Consider the following 15,510-nt stretch of genomic DNA (forward strand, 5'->3'; position numbering starts at 1 on the left):
CACACGAGGGCAGGCTGCGTGTCGAGCATTGGTGGTTCAGTGGTAGAATTCTCGCCTGCCACGCGGGAGGCCCGGGTTCGATTCCCGGCCAATGCAAAAAGTTTGTTTGGGACTTCCAGAAGTCTGTTTCTGTAAAGCCTGCTTATGTCGCTACTGCTGATCAGCATTACTGACTGTGATTAAAAGTTAAAGAGTGACACCTGATTTACTTAAAGAAGCTCCAGTTGCCTTTCCACTCGTGTGAAATGAAAGAGTTTCTAAAAACTAATGAGTGCAAGCGCCGCGTCTCTCGTGCCGACCAAACGAGGGCGAGCTGTGTGTCGAGCATTGGTGGTTCAGTGGTAGAATTCTCGCCTGCCACGCGGGAGGCCCGGGTTCGATTCCCGGCCAATGCAAAAAGTTTGTTTGGGACTTCCAGAAGTCTGTTTCTGTAAAGCCTTCTTATGTCGCTTCTGCTGATCAGCATTACTGACTGTGATTAAAAGTTAAAGAGTGACACCTGATTTACTTAAAGAAGCTCCAGTTGCCTTTCCACTCGTGTGAAATGAAAGAGTTTCTAAAAACGAATGAGTGCAAGCGCCGCGTCTCTCGTGCCGACCACACGAGGGCAGGCTGGGTGTCAAGCATTGGTGGTTCAGTGGTAGAATTCTCGCCTGCCACGCGGTAGGCCCGGGTTCGATTCCCGGCCAATGCAAAAAGTTTGTTTGGGACTTCCAGAAGTCTGTTTCTGTAAAGCCTTCTTATGTCGCTTCTGCTGATCAGCATTACTGACTGTGATTAAAAGTTAAAGAGTGACACCTGATTTACTTAAAGAAGCTCCAGTTGCCTTTCCACTCGTGTGAAATGAAAGAGTTTCTAAAAACTAATGAGTGCAAGCGCCGCGTCTCTCGTGGCGACCACACGAGGGCAGGCTGGGTGTGAAGCATTGGTGGTTCAGTGGTAGAATTCTCGCCTGCCACGCGGGAGGCCCGGGTTCGATTCCCGGCCAATGCAAAAAGTTTTTTGGGACTTCCAGAAGTCTGTTTCTGTAAAGCCTTCTTATGTCGCTTCTGCTGATAAGCATTACTAACTGGGATTATAAGTAAAAGTGGAATATCCTGCCATCATCGTGAAGCACCAAATGAATCGCCACTCGTAAAAGGGGACTTAATGCAAGATCAATATGTGTTCCTCATCTGCCGTCTCTTTCGACGAGCCAAGAAGCATGCCCTCGCTCACTGTAAGCACAGGTGGCTTTGCAGCTGAGCATTGGTGGTTCAGTGGTAGAATTCTCGCCTCCCACGCGAGAGACCCGGGTCCGATTCCCGGCCAATGCAAGGGCTTTTATCTGTTGTGCCAGAAATGAGGGTGTTTCTACATTTAGCATTGAGGGTGACACCTGATTTACTTAAAGAAGCCCCAGCTGCCTATCCATTCGTGTGAAAAGTGAACTGTCGAAGCATGACCGTCACTTAATATGCGTGCGTTTGGCAACCGGACCGCGCTCCTCTCACAGGCACCTGATCTGGCTCTTGCTTCTGTCACAACGAGCTAATGAGTGCGAGCGGCTCGTCTCTCGAGGTGACCACACGAGGGCAGGCTGCGTGTCGAGCATTGGTGGTTCAGTGGTAGAATTCTCGCCTGCCACGCGGGAGGCCCGGGTTCGATTCCCGGCCAATGCAAAAAGTTTGTTTGGGACTTCCAGAAGTCTGTTTCTGTAAAGCCTGCTTATGTCGCTACTGCTGATCAGCATTACTGACTGTGATTAAAAGTTAAAGAGTGACACCTGATTTACTTAAAGAAGCTCCAGTTGCCTTTCCACTCGTGTGAAATGAAAGAGTTTCTAAAAACTAATGAGTGCAAGCGCCGCGTCTCTCGTGCCGACCAAACGAGGGCGAGCTGTGTGTCGAGCATTGGTGGTTCAGTGGTAGAATTCTCGCCTGCCACGCGGGAGGCCCGGGTTCGATTCCCGGCCAATGCAAAAAGTTTGTTTGGGACTTCCAGAAGTCTGTTTCTGTAAAGCCTTCTTATGTCGCTTCTGCTGATCAGCATTACTGACTGTGATTAAAAGTTAAAGAGTGACACCTGATTTACTTAAAGAAGCTCCAGTTGCCTTTCCACTCGTGTGAAATGAAAGAGTTTCTAAAAACTAATGAGTGCAAGCGCCGCGTCTCTCGTGCCGACCAAACGAGGGCGAGCTGTGTGTCGAGCATTGGTGGTTCAGTGGTAGAATTCTCGCCTGCCACGCGGGAGGCCCGGGTTCGATTCCCGGGCAATGCAAAAAGTTTGTTTGGGACTTCCAGAAGTCTGTTTCTGTAAAGCCTTCTTATGTCGCTTCTGCTGATCAGCATTACTGACTGTGATTAAAAGTTAAAGAGTGACACCTGATTTACTTAAAGAAGCTCCAGTTGCCTTTCCACTCGTGTGAAATGAAAGAGTTTCTAAAAACTAATGAGTGCAAGCGCCGCGTCTCTCGTGCCGACCACACGAGGGCAGGCTGGGTGTCAAGCATTGGTGGTTCAGTGGTAGAATTCTCGCCTGCCACGCGGGAGGCCCGGGTTCGATTCCCGGCCAATGCAAAAAGTTTGTTTGGGACTTCCAGAAGTTTGTTTCTGTAAAGCCTTCTTATGTCGCTTCTGCTGATCAGCATTACTGACTGTGATTAAAAGTTAAAGAGTGACACCTGATTTACTTAAAGAAGCTCCAGTTGCCTTTCCACTCGTGTGAAATGAAAGAGTTTCTAAAAACTAATGAGTGCAAGCGCCGCGTCTCTCGTGCCGACCAAACGAGGGCGAGCTGCGTGTCGAGCATTGGTGGTTCAGTGGTAGAATTCTCGCCTGCCACGCGGGAGGCCCGGGTTCGATTCCCGGCCAATGCAAAAAGTTTGTTTGGGACTTCCAGAAGTCTGTTTCTGTAAAGCCTTCTTATGTCGCTTCTGCTGATCAGCATTACTGACTGTGATTAAAAGTTAAAGAGTGACACCTGATTTACTTAAAGAAGCTCCAGTTGCCTTTCCACTCGTGTGAAATGAAAGAGCCAATGCAAAAAGTTTGTTTGGGACTTCCAGAAGTCTGTTTCTGTAAAGCCTTCTTATGTCGCTTCTGCTGATCAGCATTACTGACTGTGATTAAAAGTTAAAGAGTGACACCTGATTTACTTAAAGAAGCTCCAGTTGCCTTTCCACTCGTGTGAAATGAAAGAGTTTCTAAAAACTAATGAGTGCAAGCGCCGCGTCTCTCGTGCCGACCAAACGAGGGCGAGCTGCGTGTCGAGCATTGGTGGTTCAGTGGTAGAATTCTCGCCTGCCACGCGGGAGGCCCGGGTTCGATTCCCGGCCAATGCAAAAAGTTTGTTTGGGACTTCCAGAAGTCTGTTTCTGTAAAGCCTGCTTATGTCGCTTCTGCTGATCAGCATTACTGACTGTGATTAAAAGTTAAAGAGTGACACCTGATTTACTTAAAGAAGCTCCAGTTGCCTTTCCACTCGTGTGAAATGAAAGAGTTTCTAAAAACTAATGAGTGCAAGCGCCGCGTCTCTCGTGCCGACCACACGAGGGCAGGCTGGGTGTCAAGCATTGGTGGTTCAGTGGTAGAATTCTCGCCTGCCACGCGGGAGGCCCGGGTTCGATTCCCGGCCAATGCAAAAAGTTTGTTTGGGACTTCCAGAAGTCTGTTTCTGTAAAGCCTTCTTATGTCGCTTCTGCTGATCAGCATTACTGACTGTGATTAAAAGTTAAAGAGTGACACCTGATTTACTTAAAGAAGCTCCAGTTGCCTTTCCACTCGTGTGATATGAAAGAGTTTCTAAAAACTAATGAGTGCAAGCGCCACGTCTCTCGTGCCGACCACACGAGGGCAGGCTGCGTGTCGAGCATTGGTGGTTCAGTGGTAGAATTCTCGCCTGCCACGCGGGAGGCCCGGGTTCGATTCCCGGCCAATGCAAAAAGTTTGTTTGGGACTTCCAGAAGTCTGTTTCTGTAAAGCCTTCTTATGTCGCTTCTGCTGATCAGCATTACTGACTGTGATTAAAAGTTAAAGAGTGACACCTGATTTACTTAAAGAAGCTCCACTTGCCTTTCCACTCGTGTGAAATGAAAGAGTTTCTAAAAACTAATGAGTGCAAGCGCCGCGTCTCTCGTGCCGACCACACGAGGGCAGGCTGGGTGTGAAGCATTGGTGGTTCAGTGGTAGAATTCTCGCCTGCCACGCGGGAGGCCCGGGTTCGATTCCCGGCCAATGCAAAAAGTTTTTTGGGACTTCCAGAAGTCTGTTTCTGTAAAGCCTTCTTATGTCGCTTCTGCTGATAAGCATTACTAACTGGGATTATAAGTAAAAGTGGAATATCCTGCCATCATCGTGAAGCACCAAATGAATCGCCACTCGTAAAAGGGGACTTAATGCAAGATCAATATGTGTTCCTCATCTGCCGTCTCTTTCGACGAGCCAAGAAGCATGCCCTCGCTCACTGTAAGCACAGGTGGCTTTGCAGCTGAGCATTGGTGGTTCAGTGGTAGAATTCTCGCCTCCCACGCGAGAGACCCGGGTCCGATTCCCGGCCAATGCAAGGGCTTTTATCTGTTGTGCCAGAAATGAGGGTGTTTCTACATTTAGCATTGAGGGTGACACCTGATTTACTTAAAGAAGCCCCAGCTGCCTATCCATTCGTGTGAAAAGTGAACTGTCGAAGCATGACCGTCACTTAATATGCGTGCGTTTGGCAACCGGACCGCGCTCCTCTCACAGGCACCTGATCTGGCTCTTGCTTCTGTCACAACGAGCTAATGAGTGCGAGCGGCTCGTCTCTCGAGGTGACCACACGAGGGCAGGCTGCGTGTCGAGCATTGGTGGTTCAGTGGTAGAATTCTCGCCTGCCACGCGGGAGGCCCGGGTTCGATTCCCGGCCAATGCAAAAAGTTTGTTTGGGACTTCCAGAAGTCTGTTTCTGTAAAGCCTGCTTATGTCGCTACTGCTGATCAGCATTACTGACTGTGATTAAAAGTTAAAGAGTGACACCTGATTTACTTAAAGAAGCTCCAGTTGCCTTTCCACTCGTGTGAAATGAAAGAGTTTCTAAAAACTAATGAGTGCAAGCGCCGCGTCTCTCGTGCCGACCAAACGAGGGCGAGCTGCGTGTCGAGCATTGGTGGTTCAGTGGTAGAATTCTCGCCTGCCACGCGGGAGGCCCGGGTTCGATTCCCGGCCAATGCAAAAAGTTTGTTTGGGACTTCCAGAAGTTTGTTTCTGTAAAGCCTTCTTATGTCGCTTCTGCTGATCAGCATTACTGACTGTGATTAAAAGTTAAAGAGTGACACCTGATTTACTTAAAGAAGCTCCAGTTGCCTTTCCACTCGTGTGAAATGAAAGAGTTTCTAAAAACTAATGAGTGCAAGCGCCGCGTCTCTCGTGCCGACCAAACGAGGGCGAGCTGCGTGTCGAGCATTGGTGGTTCAGTGGTAGAATTCTCGCCTGCCACGCGGGAGGCCCGGGTTCGATTCCCGGCCAATGCAAAAAGTTTGTTTGGGACTTCCAGAAGTCTGTTTCTGTAAAGCGTTCTTATGTCGCTTCTGCTGATCAGCATTACTGACTGTGATTAAAAGTTAAAGAGTGACACCTGATTTACTTAAAGAAGCTCCAGTTGCCTTTCCACTCGTGTGATATGAAAGAGTTTCTAAAAACTAATGAGTGCAAGCGCCGCGTCTCTCGTGCCGACCAAACGAGGGCGAGCTGCGTGTCGAGCATTGGTGGTTCAGTGGTAGAATTCTCGCCTGCCACGCGGGAGGCCCGGGTTCGATTCCCGGCCAATGCAAAAAGTTTGTTTGGGACTTCCAGAAGTCTGCTTCTGTAAAGCCTGCTTATGTCGCTTCTGCTGATCAGCATTACTGACTGTGATTAAAAGTTAAAGAGTGACACCTGATTTACTTAAAGAAGCTCCAGTTGCCTTTCCACTCGTGTGATATGAAAGAGTTTCTAAAAACTAATGAGTGCAAGCGCCGCGTCTCTCGTGCCGACCAAACGAGGGCGAGCTGCGTGTCGAGCATTGGTGGTTCAGCGGTAGAATTCTCGCCTGCCACGCGGGAGGCCCGGGTTCGATTCCCGGCCAATGCAAAAAGTTTGTTTGGGACTTCCAGAAGTCTGTTTCTGTAAAGCCTTCTTATGTCGCTTCTGCTTATCAGCATTACTGACTGTGATTAAAAGTTAAAGAGTGACACCTGATTTACTTAAAGAAGCTCCAGTTGCCTTTCCACTCGTGTGAAATGAAAGAGTTTCTAAAAACTAATGAGTGCAAGCGCCGCGTCTCTCGTACCGACCAAACGAGGGCGAGCTGCGTGTCGAGCATTGGTGGTTCAGTGGTAGAATTCTCGCCTGCCACGCGGGAGGCCCGGGTTCGATTCCCGGCCAATGCAAAAAGTTTGTTTGGGACTTCCAGAAGTCTGTTTCTGTAAAGCCTTCTTACGTCGCTTCTGCTGATCAGCATTACTGACTGTGATTAAAAGTTAAAGAGTGACACCTGATTTACTTAAAGAAGCTCCAGTTGCCTTTCCACTCGTATGATATGAAAGAGTTTCTAAAAACTAATGAGTGCAAGCGCCGCGTCTCTCGTGCCGACCAAACGAGGGCGAGCTGCGTGTCGAGCATTGGTGGTTCAGTGGTAGAATTCTCGCCTGCCACGCGGGAGGCCCGGGTTCGATTCCCGGCCAATGCAAAAAGTTTGTTTGGGACTTCCAGAAGTCTGTTTCTGTAAAGCCTTCTTATGTCGCTTCTGCTGATCAGCATTACTGACTGTGATTAAAAGTTAAAGAGTGACACCTGATTTACTTAAAGAAGCTCCAGTTGCCTTTCCACTCGTGTGATATGAAAGAGTTTCTAAAAACTAATGAGTGCAAGCGCCGCGTCTCTCGTGCCGACCAAACGAGGGCGAGCTGCGTGTCGAGCATTGGTGGTTCAGTGGTAGAATTCTCGCCTGCCACGCGGGAGGCCCGGGTTCGATTCCCGGCCAATGCAAAAAGTTTGTTTGGGACTTCCAGAAGTCTGCTTCTGTAAAGCCTGCTTATGTCGCTTCTGCTGATCAGCATTACTGACTGTGATTAAAAGTTAAAGAGTGACACCTGATTTACTTAAAGAAGCTCCAGTTGCCTTTCCACTCGTGTGAAATGAAAGAGTTTCTAAAAACTAATGAGTGCAAGCGCCGCGTCTCTCGTGCCGACCACACGAGGGCAGGCTGCGTGTCGAGCATTGGTGGTTCAGTGGTAGAATTCTCGCCTGCCACGCGGGAGGCCCGGGTTCGATTCCCGGCCAATGCAAAAAGTTTGTTTGGGACTTCCAGAAGTCTGTTTCTGTAAAGCCTTCTTATGTCGCTTCTGCTGATCAGCATTACTGACTGTGATTAAAAGTTAAAGAGTGACACCTGATTTACTTAAAGAAGCTCCAGTTGCCTTTCCACTCGTGTGATATGAAAGAGTTTCTAAAAACTAATGAGTGCAAGCGCCGCGTCTCTCGTGCCGACCAAACGAGGGCGAGCTGCGTGTCGAGCATTGGTGGTTCAGTGGTAGAATTCTCGCCTGCCACGCGGGAGGCCCGGGTTCGATTCCCGGCCAATGCAAAAAGTTTGTTTGGGACTTCCAGAAGTCTGTTTCTGTAAAGCCTTCTTATGTCGCTTCTGCTGATAAGCATTACTAACTGGGATTATAAGTAAAAGTGGAATATCCTGCCATCATCGTGAAGCACCAAATGAATCGCCACTCGTAAAAGGGGACTTAATGCAAGATCAATATGTGTTCCTCATCTGCCGTCTCTTTCGACGAGCCAAGAAGCATGCCCTCGCTCACTGTAAGCACAGGTGGCTTTGCAGCTGAGCATTGGTGGTTCAGTGGTAGAATTCTCGCCTCCCACGCGAGAGACCCAGGTCCGATTCCCGGCCAATGCAAGGGCTTTTATCTGTTGTGCCAGAAATGAGGGTGTTTCTACATTTAGCATTGAGGGTGACACCTGATTTACTTAAAGAAGCCCCAGCTGCCTATCCATTCGTGTGAAAAGTGAACTGTCGAAGCATGACCGTCACTTAATATGCGTGCGTTTGGCAACCGGACCGCGCTCCTCTCACAGGCACCTGATCTGGCTCTTGCTTCTGTCACAACGAGCTAATGAGTGCGAGCGGCTCGTCTCTCGAGGTGACCACACGAGGGCAGGCTGCGTGTCGAGCATTGGTGGTTCAGTGGTAGAATTCTCGCCTGCCACGCGGGAGGCCCGGGTTCGATTCCCGGCCAATGCAAAAAGTTTGTTTGGGACTTCCAGAAGTCTGTTTCTGTAAAGCCTTCTTATGTCGCTTCTGCTGATCAGCATTACTGACTGTGATTAAAAGTTAAAGAGTGACACCTGATTTACTTAAAGAAGCTCCAGTTGCCTTTCCACTCGTGTGAAATGAAAGAGTTTCTAAAAACTAATGAGTGCAAGCGCCGCGTCTCTCGTGCCGACCACACGAGGGCAGGCTGGGTGTCAAGCATTGGTGGTTCAGTGGTAGAATTCTCGCCTGCCACGCGGGAGGCCCGGGTTCGATTCCCGGCCAATGCAAAAAGTTTGTTTGGGACTTCCAGAAGTCTGTTTCTGTAAAGCCTTCTTATGTCGCTTCTGCTGATCAGCATTACTGACTGTGATTAAAAGTTAAAGAGTGACACCTGATTTACTTAAAGAAGCTCCAGTTGCCTTTCCACTCGTGTGATATGAAAGAGTTTCTAAAAACTAATGAGTGCAAGCGCCGCGTCTCTCGTGCCGACCACACGAGGGCAGGCTGCGTGTCGAGCATTGGTGGTTCAGTGGTAGAATTCTCGCCTGCCACGCGGGAGGCCCGGGTTCGATTCCCGGCCAATGCAAAAAGTTTGTTTGGGACTTCCAGAAGTCTGTTTCTGTAAAGCCTTCTTATGTCGCTTCTGCTGATCAGCATTACTGACTGTGATTAAAAGTTAAAGAGTGACACCTGATTTACTTAAAGAAGCTCCACTTGCCTTTCCACTCGTGTGAAATGAAAGAGTTTCTAAAAACTAATGAGTGCAAGCGCCGTGTCTCTCGTGCCGACCAAACGAGGGCGAGCTGCGTGTCGAGCATTGGTGGTTCAGTGGTAGAATTCTCGCCTGCCACGCGGGAGGCCCGGGTTCGATTCCCGGCCAATGCAAATAGTTTGTTTGGGACTTCCAGAAGTCTGTTTCTGTAAAGCCTGCTTATGTCGCTACTGCTGATCAGCATTACTGACTGTGATTAAAAGTTAAAGAGTGACACCTGATTTACTTAAAGAAGCTCCAGTTGCCTTTCCACTCGTGTGAAATGAAAGAGTTTCTAAAAACTAATGAGTGCAAGCGCCGCGTCTCTCGTGCCGACCACACGAGGGCAGGCTGCGTGTCGAGCATTGGTGGTTCAGTGGTAGAATTCTCGCCTGCCACGCGGGAGGCCCGGGTTCGATTCCCGGCCAATGCAAAAAGTTTGTTTGGGACTTCCAGAAGTCTGTTTCTGTAAAGCCTTCTTATGTCGCTTCTGCTGATCAGCATTACTGACTGTGATTAAAAGTTAAAGAGTGACACCTGATTTACTTAAAGAAGCTCCAGTTGCCTTTCCACTCGTGTGATATGAAAGAGTTTCTAAAAACTAATGAGTGCAAGCGCCGCGTCTCTCGTGCCGACCAAACGAGGGCGAGCTGCGTGTCGAGCATTGGTGGTTCAGTGGTAGAATTCTCGCCTGCCACGCGGGAGGCCCGGGTTCGATTCCCGGCCAATGCAAAAAGTTTGTTTGGGACTTCCAGAAGTCTGTTTCTGTAAAGCCTTCTTATGTCGCTTCTGCTGATCAGCATTACTGACTGTGATTAAAAGTTAAAGAGTGACACCTGATTTACTTAAAGAAGCTCCAGTTGCCTTTCCACTCGTGTGATATGAAAGAGTTTCTAAAAACTAATGAGTGCAAGCGCCGCGTCTCTCGTGCCGACCAAACGAGGGCGAGCTGCGTGTCGAGCATTGGTGGTTCAGTGGTAGAATTCTCGCCTGCCACGCGGGAGGCCCGGGTTCGATTCCCGGCCAATGCAAAAAGTTTGTTTGGGACTTCCAGAAGTCTGCTTCTGTAAAGCCTGCTTATGTCGCTTCTGCTGATCAGCATTACTGACTGTGATTAAAAGTTAAAGAGTGACACCTGATTTACTTAAAGAAGCTCCAGTTGCCTTTCCACTCGTGTGATATGAAAGAGTTTCTAAAAACTAATGAGTGCAAGCGCCGCGTCTCTCGTGCCGACCAAACGAGGGCGAGCTGCGTGTCGAGCATTGGTGGTTCAGTGGTAGAATTCTCGCCTGCCACGCGGGAGGCCCGGGTTCGATTCCCGGCCAATGCAAAAAGTTTGTTTGGGACTTCCAGAAGTCTGCTTCTGTAAAGCCTGCTTATGTCGCTTCTGCTGATCAGCATTACTGACTGTGATTAAAAGTTAAAGAGTGACACCTGATTTACTTAAAGAAGCTCCAGTTGCCTTTCCACTCGTGTGATATGAAAGAGTTTCTAAAAACTAATGAGTGCAAGCGCCGCGTCTCTCGTGCCGACCAAACGAGGGCGAGCTGCGTGTCGAGCATTGGTGGTTCAGTGGTAGAATTCTCGCCTGCCACGCGGGAGGCCCGGGTTCGATTCCCGGCCAATGCAAAAAGTTTGTTTGGGACTTCCAGAAGTCTGCTTCTGTAAAGCCTGCTTATGTCGCTTCTGCTGATCAGCATTACTGACTGTGATTAAAAGTTAAAGAGTGACACCTGATTTACTTAAAGAAGCTCCAGTTGCCTTTCCACTCGTGTGATATGAAAGAGTTTCTAAAAACTAATGAGTGCAAGCGCCGCGTCTCTCGTGCCGACCAAACGAGGGCAGGCTGCGTGTCGAGCATTGGTGGTTCAGTGGTAGAATTCTCGCCTGCCATGCGGGAGGCCCGGGTTCGATTCCCGGCCAATGCAAAAAGTTTGTTTGGGACTTCCAGAAGTCTGTTTCTGTAAAGCCTTCTTATGTCGCTTCTGCTGATCAGCATTACTGACTGTGATTAAAAGTTAAAGAGTGACACCTGATTTACTTAAAGAAGCTCCACTTGCCTTTCCACTCGTGTGAAATGAAAGAGTTTCTAAAAACTAATGAGTGCAAGCGCCGTGTCTCTCGTGCCGACCAAACGAGGGCGAGCTGCGTGTCGAGCATTGGTGGTTCAGTGGTAGAATTCTCGCCTGCCACGCGGGAGGCCCGGGTTCGATTCCCGGCCAATGCAAATAGTTTGTTTGGGACTTCCAGAAGTCTGTTTCTGTAAAGCCTGCTTATGTCGCTACTGCTGATCAGCATTACTGACTGTGATTAAAAGTTAAAGAGTGACACCTGATTTACTTAAAGAAGCTCCAGTTGCCTTTCCACTCGTGTGAAATGAAAGAGTTTCTAAAAACTAATGAGTGCAAGCGCCGCGTCTCTCGTGCCGACCACACGAGGGCGAGCTGCGTGTCGAGCATTGGTGGTTCAGTGGTAGAATTCTCGCCTGCCACGCGGGAGGCCCGGGTTCGATTCCCGGCCAATGCAAAAAGTTTGTTTGGGACTTCCAGAAGTCTGTTTCTGTAAAGCCTTCTTATGTCGCTTCTGCTGATCAGCATTACTGACTGTGATTAAAAGTTAAAGAGTGACACCTGATTTACTTAAAGAAGCTCCAGTTGCCTTTCCACTCGTGTGATATGAAAGAGTTTCTAAAAACTAATGAGTGCAAGCGCCGCGTCTCTCGTGCCGACCAAACGAGGGCGAGCTGCGTGTCGAGCATTGGTGGTTCAGTGGTAGAATTCTCGCCTGCCACGCGGGAGGCCCGGGTTCGATTCCCGGCCAATGCAAAAAGTTTGTTTGGGACTTCCAGAAGTCTGTTTCTGTAAAGCCTTCTTATGTCGCTTCTGCTGATCAGCATTACTGACTGTGATTAAAAGTTAAAGAGTGACACCTGATTTACTTAAAGAAGCTCCACTTGCCTTTCCACTCGTGTGAAATGAAAGAGTTTCTAAAAACTAATGAGTGCAAGCGCCGTGTCTCTCGTGCCGACCAAACGAGGGCGAGCTGCGTGTCGAGCATTGGTGGTTCAGTGGTAGAATTCTCGCCTGCCACGCGGGAGGCCCGGGTTCGATTCCCGGCCAATGCAAAAAGTTTGTTTGGGACATCCAGAAGTCTGTTTCTGTAAAGCCTTCTTATGTCGCTTCTGCTGATCAGCATTACTGACTGTGATTAAAAGTTAAAGAGTGACACCTGATTTACTTAAAGAAGCTCCAGTTGCCTTTCCACTCGTGTGAAATGAAAGAGTTTCTAAAAACTAATGAGTGCAAGCGCCGCGTCTCTCGTGCCGACCACACGAGGGCAGGCTGCGTGTCGAGCATTGGTGGTTCAGTGGTAGAATTCTCGCCTGCCACGCGGGAGGCCCGGGTTCGATTCCCGGCCAATGCAAAAAGTTTGTTTGGGACTTCCAGAAGTCTGTTTCTGTAAAGCCTTCTTATGTCGCTTCTGCTGATCAGCATTACTGACTGTGATTAAAAGTTAAAGAGTGACACCTGATTTACTTAAAGAAGCTCCAGTTGCCTTTCCACTCGTGTGATATGAAAGAGTTTCTAAAAACTAATGAGTGCAAGCGCCGCGTCTCTCGTGCCGACCAAACGAGGGCGAGTTGCGTGTCGAGCATTGGTGGTTCAGTGGTAGAATTCTCGCCTGCCACGCGGGAGGCCCGGGTTCGATTCCCGGCCAATGCAAAAAGTTTGTTTGGGACTTCCAGAAGTCTGCTTCTGTAAAGCCTGCTTATGTCGCTTCTGCTGATCAGCATTACTGACTGTGATTAAAAGTTAAAGAGTGACACCTGATTTACTTAAAGAAGCTCCAGTTGCCTTTCCACTCGTGTGATATGAAAGAGTTTCTAAAAACTAATGAGTGCAAGCGCCGCGTCTCTCGTGCCGACCAAACGAGGGCAGGCTGCGTGTCGAGCATTGGTGGTTCAGTGGTAGAATTCTCGCCTGCCATGCGGGAGGCCCGGGTTCGATTCCCGGCCAATGCAAAAAGTTTGTTTGGGACTTCCAGAAGTCTGTTTCTGTAAAGCCTTCTTATGTCGCTTCTGCTGATCAGCATTACTGACTGTGATTAAAAGTTAAAGAGTGACACCTGATTTACTTAAAGAAGCTCCACTTGCCTTTCCACTCGTGTGAAATGAAAGAGTTTCTAAAAACTAATGAGTGCAAGCGCCGTGTCTCTCGTGCCGACCAAACGAGGGCGAGCTGCGTGTCGAGCATTGGTGGTTCAGTGGTAGAATTCTCGCCTGCCACGCGGGAGGCCCGGGATCGATTCCCGGCCAATGCAAATAGTTTGTTTGGGACTTCCAGAAGTCTGTTTCTGTAAAGCCTGCTTATGTCGCTACTGCTGATCAGCATTACTGACTGTGATTAAAAGTTAAAGAGTGACACCTGATTTACTTAAAGAAGCTCCAGTTGCCTTTCCACTCGTGTGAAATGAAAGAGTTTCTAAAAACTAATGAGTGCAAGCGCCGCGTCTCTCGTGCCGACCACACGAGGGCGAGCTGCGTGTCGAGCATTGGTGGTTCAGTGGTAGAATTCTCGCCTGCCACGCGGGAGGCCCGGGTTCGATTCCCGGCCAATGCAAAAAGTTTGTTTGGGACTTCCAGAAGTCTGTTTCTGTAAAGCCTTCTTATGTCGCTTCTGCTGATCAGCATTACTGACTGTGATTAAAAGTTAAAGAGTGACACCTGATTTACTTAAAGAAGCTCCAGTTGCCTTTCCACTCGTGTGATATGAAAGAGTTTCTAAAAACTAATGAGTGCAAGCGCCGCGTCTCTCGTGCCGACCAAACGAGGGCGAGCTGCGTGTCGAGCATTGGTGGTTCAGTGGTAGAATTCTCGCCTGCCACGCGGGAGGCCCGGGTTCGATTCCCGGCCAATGCAAAAAGTTTGTTTGGGACTTCCAGAAGTCTGTTTCTGTAAAGCCTTCTTATGTCGCTTCTGCTGATCAGCATTACTGACTGTGATTAAAAGTTAAAGAGTGACACCTGATTTACTTAAAGAAGCTTCACTTGCCTTTCCACTCGTGTGAAATGAAAGAGTTTCTAAAAACTAATGAGTGCAAGCGCCGTGTCTCTCGTGCCGACCAAACGAGGGCGAGCTGCGTGTCGAGCATTGGTGGTTCAGTGGTAGAATTCTCGCCTGCCACGCGGGAGGCCCGGGTTCGATTCCCGGCCAATGCAAAAAGTTTGTTTGGGACTTCCAGAAGTCTGTTTCTGTAAAGCCTTCTTATGTCGCTTCTGCTGATCAGCATTACTGACTGTGATTAAAAGTTAAAGAGTGACACCTGATTTACTTAAAGAAGCTCCAGTTGCCTTTCCACTCGTGTGAAATGAAAGAGTTTCTAAAAACTAATGAGTGCAAGCGCCGCGTCTCTCGTGCCGACCACACGAGGGCAGGCTGCGTGTCGAGCATTGGTGGTTCAGTGGTAGAATTCTCGCCTGCCACGCGGGAGGCCCGGGTTCGATTCCCGGCCAATGCAAAAAGTTTGTTTGGGACTTCCAGAAGTCTGTTTCTGTAAAGCCTTCTTATGTCGCTTCTGCTGATCAGCATTACTGACTGTGATTAAAAGTTAAAGAGTGACACCTGATTTACTTAAAGAAGCTCCAGTTGCCTTTCCACTCGTGTGATATGAAAGAGTTTCTAAAAACTAATGAGTGCAAGCGCCGCGTCTCTCGTGCCGACCAAACGAGGGCGAGTTGCGTGTCGAGCATTGGTGGTTCAGTGGTAGAATTCTCGCCTGCCACGCGGGAGGCCCGGGTTCGATTCCCGGCCAATGCAAAAAGTTTGTTTGGGACTTCCAGAAGTCTGTTTCTGTAAAGCCTTCTTATGTCGCTTCTGCTGATCAGCATTACTGACTGTGATTAAAAGTTAAAGAGTGACACCTGATTTACTTAAAGAAGCTCCACTTGCCTTTCCACTCGTGTGAAATGAAAGAGTTTCTAAAAACTAATGAGTGCAAGCGCCGCGTCTCTCGTGCCGACCAAACGAGGGCGAGCTGCGTGTCGAGCATTGGTGGTTCAGTGGTAGAATTCTCGCCTGCCACGCGGGAGGCCCGGGTTCGATTCCCGGCCAATGCAAAAAGTTTGTTTGGGACATCCAGAAGTCTGTTTCTGTAAAGCCTTCTTATGTCGCTTCTGCTGATCAGCATTACTGACTGTGATTAAAAGTTAAAGAGTGACACCTGATTTACTTAAAGAAGCTCCAGTTGCCTTTCCACTCGTGTGATATGAAAGAGTTTCTAAAAACTAATGAGTGCAAGCGCCGCGTCTCTCGTGCCGACCAAACGAGGGCGAGTTGCGTGTCGAGCATTGGTGGTTCAGTGGTAGAATTCTCGCCTGCCACGCGGGAGGCCCGGGTTCGATTCCCGGCCAATGCAAAAAGTTTGTTTGGGACTTCCAGAAGTCTGTTTCTGTAAAGCCTTCTTATGTCGCTTCTGCTGATCAGCATTACTGACTGTGATTAA

The 15,510-nt window shown here is 48.8% G+C and overlaps 45 non-coding genes across 45 annotated transcripts; all 45 read left to right on the forward strand.

The window, feature by feature from the left end:
• The first annotated feature begins 25 nt into the window (after positions 1-25).
• trnag-gcc (transfer RNA glycine (anticodon GCC)) lies at positions 26-96 on the forward strand. Its single transcript has one exon. It is a non-coding gene; the product is annotated as a tRNA-Gly (tRNA).
• Positions 97-324: 228 nt separating this feature from the next.
• Positions 325-395, forward strand: trnag-gcc (transfer RNA glycine (anticodon GCC)). Its single transcript has one exon. It is a non-coding gene; the product is annotated as a tRNA-Gly (tRNA).
• Positions 396-922: 527 nt separating this feature from the next.
• On the forward strand, positions 923-993 carry trnag-gcc (transfer RNA glycine (anticodon GCC)). Its single transcript has one exon. It is a non-coding gene; the product is annotated as a tRNA-Gly (tRNA).
• Positions 994-1,245: 252 nt separating this feature from the next.
• Positions 1,246-1,316, forward strand: trnag-ccc (transfer RNA glycine (anticodon CCC)). The gene has a single exon. It is a non-coding gene; the product is annotated as a tRNA-Gly (tRNA).
• A 274-nt stretch (positions 1,317-1,590) lies between these two features.
• Positions 1,591-1,661, forward strand: trnag-gcc (transfer RNA glycine (anticodon GCC)). Its single transcript has one exon. It is a non-coding gene; the product is annotated as a tRNA-Gly (tRNA).
• A 228-nt stretch (positions 1,662-1,889) lies between these two features.
• trnag-gcc (transfer RNA glycine (anticodon GCC)) lies at positions 1,890-1,960 on the forward strand. Its single transcript has one exon. It is a non-coding gene; the product is annotated as a tRNA-Gly (tRNA).
• Positions 1,961-2,487: 527 nt separating this feature from the next.
• Positions 2,488-2,558, forward strand: trnag-gcc (transfer RNA glycine (anticodon GCC)). The gene has a single exon. It is a non-coding gene; the product is annotated as a tRNA-Gly (tRNA).
• A 228-nt stretch (positions 2,559-2,786) lies between these two features.
• trnag-gcc (transfer RNA glycine (anticodon GCC)) lies at positions 2,787-2,857 on the forward strand. The gene has a single exon. It is a non-coding gene; the product is annotated as a tRNA-Gly (tRNA).
• A 394-nt stretch (positions 2,858-3,251) lies between these two features.
• On the forward strand, positions 3,252-3,322 carry trnag-gcc (transfer RNA glycine (anticodon GCC)). The gene has a single exon. It is a non-coding gene; the product is annotated as a tRNA-Gly (tRNA).
• A 228-nt stretch (positions 3,323-3,550) lies between these two features.
• trnag-gcc (transfer RNA glycine (anticodon GCC)) lies at positions 3,551-3,621 on the forward strand. Its single transcript has one exon. It is a non-coding gene; the product is annotated as a tRNA-Gly (tRNA).
• Positions 3,622-3,849: 228 nt separating this feature from the next.
• Positions 3,850-3,920, forward strand: trnag-gcc (transfer RNA glycine (anticodon GCC)). Its single transcript has one exon. It is a non-coding gene; the product is annotated as a tRNA-Gly (tRNA).
• Positions 3,921-4,148: 228 nt separating this feature from the next.
• Positions 4,149-4,219, forward strand: trnag-gcc (transfer RNA glycine (anticodon GCC)). Its single transcript has one exon. It is a non-coding gene; the product is annotated as a tRNA-Gly (tRNA).
• A 252-nt stretch (positions 4,220-4,471) lies between these two features.
• Positions 4,472-4,542, forward strand: trnag-ccc (transfer RNA glycine (anticodon CCC)). Its single transcript has one exon. It is a non-coding gene; the product is annotated as a tRNA-Gly (tRNA).
• Positions 4,543-4,816: 274 nt separating this feature from the next.
• trnag-gcc (transfer RNA glycine (anticodon GCC)) lies at positions 4,817-4,887 on the forward strand. Its single transcript has one exon. It is a non-coding gene; the product is annotated as a tRNA-Gly (tRNA).
• A 228-nt stretch (positions 4,888-5,115) lies between these two features.
• On the forward strand, positions 5,116-5,186 carry trnag-gcc (transfer RNA glycine (anticodon GCC)). The gene has a single exon. It is a non-coding gene; the product is annotated as a tRNA-Gly (tRNA).
• A 228-nt stretch (positions 5,187-5,414) lies between these two features.
• On the forward strand, positions 5,415-5,485 carry trnag-gcc (transfer RNA glycine (anticodon GCC)). Its single transcript has one exon. It is a non-coding gene; the product is annotated as a tRNA-Gly (tRNA).
• Positions 5,486-5,713: 228 nt separating this feature from the next.
• On the forward strand, positions 5,714-5,784 carry trnag-gcc (transfer RNA glycine (anticodon GCC)). The gene has a single exon. It is a non-coding gene; the product is annotated as a tRNA-Gly (tRNA).
• Positions 5,785-6,311: 527 nt separating this feature from the next.
• On the forward strand, positions 6,312-6,382 carry trnag-gcc (transfer RNA glycine (anticodon GCC)). The gene has a single exon. It is a non-coding gene; the product is annotated as a tRNA-Gly (tRNA).
• A 228-nt stretch (positions 6,383-6,610) lies between these two features.
• On the forward strand, positions 6,611-6,681 carry trnag-gcc (transfer RNA glycine (anticodon GCC)). The gene has a single exon. It is a non-coding gene; the product is annotated as a tRNA-Gly (tRNA).
• A 228-nt stretch (positions 6,682-6,909) lies between these two features.
• trnag-gcc (transfer RNA glycine (anticodon GCC)) lies at positions 6,910-6,980 on the forward strand. Its single transcript has one exon. It is a non-coding gene; the product is annotated as a tRNA-Gly (tRNA).
• Positions 6,981-7,208: 228 nt separating this feature from the next.
• trnag-gcc (transfer RNA glycine (anticodon GCC)) lies at positions 7,209-7,279 on the forward strand. Its single transcript has one exon. It is a non-coding gene; the product is annotated as a tRNA-Gly (tRNA).
• A 228-nt stretch (positions 7,280-7,507) lies between these two features.
• On the forward strand, positions 7,508-7,578 carry trnag-gcc (transfer RNA glycine (anticodon GCC)). The gene has a single exon. It is a non-coding gene; the product is annotated as a tRNA-Gly (tRNA).
• A 253-nt stretch (positions 7,579-7,831) lies between these two features.
• Positions 7,832-7,902, forward strand: trnag-ccc (transfer RNA glycine (anticodon CCC)). The gene has a single exon. It is a non-coding gene; the product is annotated as a tRNA-Gly (tRNA).
• A 274-nt stretch (positions 7,903-8,176) lies between these two features.
• On the forward strand, positions 8,177-8,247 carry trnag-gcc (transfer RNA glycine (anticodon GCC)). The gene has a single exon. It is a non-coding gene; the product is annotated as a tRNA-Gly (tRNA).
• A 228-nt stretch (positions 8,248-8,475) lies between these two features.
• Positions 8,476-8,546, forward strand: trnag-gcc (transfer RNA glycine (anticodon GCC)). Its single transcript has one exon. It is a non-coding gene; the product is annotated as a tRNA-Gly (tRNA).
• A 228-nt stretch (positions 8,547-8,774) lies between these two features.
• trnag-gcc (transfer RNA glycine (anticodon GCC)) lies at positions 8,775-8,845 on the forward strand. Its single transcript has one exon. It is a non-coding gene; the product is annotated as a tRNA-Gly (tRNA).
• A 228-nt stretch (positions 8,846-9,073) lies between these two features.
• trnag-gcc (transfer RNA glycine (anticodon GCC)) lies at positions 9,074-9,144 on the forward strand. The gene has a single exon. It is a non-coding gene; the product is annotated as a tRNA-Gly (tRNA).
• Positions 9,145-9,372: 228 nt separating this feature from the next.
• On the forward strand, positions 9,373-9,443 carry trnag-gcc (transfer RNA glycine (anticodon GCC)). Its single transcript has one exon. It is a non-coding gene; the product is annotated as a tRNA-Gly (tRNA).
• Positions 9,444-9,671: 228 nt separating this feature from the next.
• On the forward strand, positions 9,672-9,742 carry trnag-gcc (transfer RNA glycine (anticodon GCC)). Its single transcript has one exon. It is a non-coding gene; the product is annotated as a tRNA-Gly (tRNA).
• Positions 9,743-9,970: 228 nt separating this feature from the next.
• On the forward strand, positions 9,971-10,041 carry trnag-gcc (transfer RNA glycine (anticodon GCC)). The gene has a single exon. It is a non-coding gene; the product is annotated as a tRNA-Gly (tRNA).
• A 228-nt stretch (positions 10,042-10,269) lies between these two features.
• trnag-gcc (transfer RNA glycine (anticodon GCC)) lies at positions 10,270-10,340 on the forward strand. The gene has a single exon. It is a non-coding gene; the product is annotated as a tRNA-Gly (tRNA).
• Positions 10,341-10,568: 228 nt separating this feature from the next.
• On the forward strand, positions 10,569-10,639 carry trnag-gcc (transfer RNA glycine (anticodon GCC)). The gene has a single exon. It is a non-coding gene; the product is annotated as a tRNA-Gly (tRNA).
• Positions 10,640-11,166: 527 nt separating this feature from the next.
• trnag-gcc (transfer RNA glycine (anticodon GCC)) lies at positions 11,167-11,237 on the forward strand. The gene has a single exon. It is a non-coding gene; the product is annotated as a tRNA-Gly (tRNA).
• A 228-nt stretch (positions 11,238-11,465) lies between these two features.
• Positions 11,466-11,536, forward strand: trnag-gcc (transfer RNA glycine (anticodon GCC)). Its single transcript has one exon. It is a non-coding gene; the product is annotated as a tRNA-Gly (tRNA).
• Positions 11,537-11,764: 228 nt separating this feature from the next.
• On the forward strand, positions 11,765-11,835 carry trnag-gcc (transfer RNA glycine (anticodon GCC)). Its single transcript has one exon. It is a non-coding gene; the product is annotated as a tRNA-Gly (tRNA).
• A 228-nt stretch (positions 11,836-12,063) lies between these two features.
• Positions 12,064-12,134, forward strand: trnag-gcc (transfer RNA glycine (anticodon GCC)). The gene has a single exon. It is a non-coding gene; the product is annotated as a tRNA-Gly (tRNA).
• Positions 12,135-12,362: 228 nt separating this feature from the next.
• Positions 12,363-12,433, forward strand: trnag-gcc (transfer RNA glycine (anticodon GCC)). Its single transcript has one exon. It is a non-coding gene; the product is annotated as a tRNA-Gly (tRNA).
• Positions 12,434-12,661: 228 nt separating this feature from the next.
• trnag-gcc (transfer RNA glycine (anticodon GCC)) lies at positions 12,662-12,732 on the forward strand. Its single transcript has one exon. It is a non-coding gene; the product is annotated as a tRNA-Gly (tRNA).
• An 826-nt stretch (positions 12,733-13,558) lies between these two features.
• trnag-gcc (transfer RNA glycine (anticodon GCC)) lies at positions 13,559-13,629 on the forward strand. The gene has a single exon. It is a non-coding gene; the product is annotated as a tRNA-Gly (tRNA).
• A 228-nt stretch (positions 13,630-13,857) lies between these two features.
• trnag-gcc (transfer RNA glycine (anticodon GCC)) lies at positions 13,858-13,928 on the forward strand. The gene has a single exon. It is a non-coding gene; the product is annotated as a tRNA-Gly (tRNA).
• A 228-nt stretch (positions 13,929-14,156) lies between these two features.
• On the forward strand, positions 14,157-14,227 carry trnag-gcc (transfer RNA glycine (anticodon GCC)). The gene has a single exon. It is a non-coding gene; the product is annotated as a tRNA-Gly (tRNA).
• Positions 14,228-14,455: 228 nt separating this feature from the next.
• Positions 14,456-14,526, forward strand: trnag-gcc (transfer RNA glycine (anticodon GCC)). The gene has a single exon. It is a non-coding gene; the product is annotated as a tRNA-Gly (tRNA).
• Positions 14,527-14,754: 228 nt separating this feature from the next.
• trnag-gcc (transfer RNA glycine (anticodon GCC)) lies at positions 14,755-14,825 on the forward strand. Its single transcript has one exon. It is a non-coding gene; the product is annotated as a tRNA-Gly (tRNA).
• A 228-nt stretch (positions 14,826-15,053) lies between these two features.
• Positions 15,054-15,124, forward strand: trnag-gcc (transfer RNA glycine (anticodon GCC)). Its single transcript has one exon. It is a non-coding gene; the product is annotated as a tRNA-Gly (tRNA).
• A 228-nt stretch (positions 15,125-15,352) lies between these two features.
• On the forward strand, positions 15,353-15,423 carry trnag-gcc (transfer RNA glycine (anticodon GCC)). The gene has a single exon. It is a non-coding gene; the product is annotated as a tRNA-Gly (tRNA).
• Positions 15,424-15,510: the final 87 nt, after the last annotated feature.

The sequence above is a fragment of the Pseudorasbora parva genome, chromosome 2 (assembly GCF_024679245.1).
Source record: "Pseudorasbora parva isolate DD20220531a chromosome 2, ASM2467924v1, whole genome shotgun sequence".
In the NCBI taxonomy this organism is placed as follows: Eukaryota; Metazoa; Chordata; class Actinopteri; order Cypriniformes; family Gobionidae; genus Pseudorasbora; species Pseudorasbora parva.